Here is a 1827-nt window from a genome sequence, read left to right as displayed (position 1 = left end):
AAAGTTTTGAAAGTACGTTACCCAAAATAGGAATCAAGTTAAAGTACGTTACTTTTTCATGCAATTTGCTCTATCAATAGGTACCAAAATGAAAGTTTTGAAARTACRTTRCYCRAAATAGGAATCAAGTTAAAGTACGTTACTTTTTCATGCAATTTGCCCTTTTAAAAATTTCATTTTATAACCAACATAAAAACATTCATCGACTTTGCAGTCAACCAACTATTCCAGTTAGCCACTATTACGTAGGTTTACTTGCACAACCTTTCGTATTTGCTGATATGTCATCATTTTGTTAAAATCGAAAAATGTAACACTACAATAATAACTACTTTTACAAGGGTTTGTGCCGGCTAACAACATGGGCTAAAGACACCTTTCTCGCCAAACCATTGTCGTCGGTAAAAACTATAGTCGTTGGCAAAAGCGTCTCTCAAGAAATCGTATAAAATCCCTTTCCCCACGACTATAGACTTTTGCCAAGACAATTTTTCCCGTCAGAAAGAGCGTTCTTTGACTTCTTTGTCAAACATCTACCGAACTTTCCAAACCTACCAGTAAAAGTGTAGTTTCTTGTAGTGACATGGTTTAACGCTTCACTTCTAATCAGTACAGATTTGTTAATAATATATTAAAAAGAAAAAAAAAATACAAAAATGGAAACTTCATATTTCATATTGTTATAATGGGTATGGTTAAAATCAAACTCTATATTTAGTATTATTTTTCTCTTTTGTTTTCTTATATATTTTTGGCATCAAGTTTATGTGAACCACAATTGTTGGATATATAATTAGTCTCTTCTTTTTTCTTTATTTCTCTTGGAAATGATGGTAAATGGGTCCGAGTTGAACGTACGTCTTCATTTATGCATATCTGTTTGAACCCAATGGGAAGGGCTATGGTTAAAAGTCAACTTCATTTCAAGAAAATAGTCTTTAGACCATCGACATCCCTGCAATCCATTTATACTTTCAATTGTGTCACATCAGCTTTTATCATTATCTTCTACACACCTGCAATTCACCTACAACACTTTTAACTGTGTCACGTCAGCTTTTGCAATTACCACCTACACACCTGCAATTCACCTACACTTTCAAAAGTGGTCCCCACTACAACATTTATTAACTATTTTATAAATTATTTATATATACATTCTAATTATTTTTTAATTAATAACATGTTTTATTTTAATTCAATGTTAATTAAAACGATTAATATATGATATAATATAATATAATAATTATATAATCTTGATGCTGAAAAAATAGAAGCAATGAACAAATATACGGAAACTATAAAAGAACGAGAGAGAAAGAAAGAAGAACGGGAGAAGATAAAAGATCAACTTAAAAAAGAAGAATTGGCAATCAGATTGATGGAAATGGATCATTCAACTATGACAGACCAACAACGAAAATTGTACGATAAAAAAATCCGTCAACTTTTAAACGAATAAACATGTAATTTTGTTTGTGTTGTTCTGTTAGTCGTGCGTGTTTTATGTTAGTTATATGTAATTTTATATATTAGATTATAATTTTATGTAATTATAAATTTTAATGTTTAAAATAATTTAATTTATTATATAATTAATGTAATTAAAAATATATTAACATTATTAATTTATAAAATTAATTGTTTTGTATAAAAATAGTTTATTTAAATTATTAAAAGAAAAAAAATAAAATTGGAGGCAAGTGGGTGGCCCATGTGGTTTTCAAAGTGACTTGTAAATTTTGCAATTAAAAATCTACATGGCAGTAAGAGGGATGTGGGTAGTCTTATACACCTCTATATATATATATATATATATATATATAT

This window comes from Cynara cardunculus (genome assembly GCF_001531365.2).
Source record: "Cynara cardunculus var. scolymus isolate 2C chromosome LG 5, CcrdV1, whole genome shotgun sequence".
NCBI lineage: Eukaryota > Viridiplantae > Streptophyta > Magnoliopsida > Asterales > Asteraceae > Cynara > Cynara cardunculus.
This window is presented reverse-complemented; position numbering follows the sequence as displayed.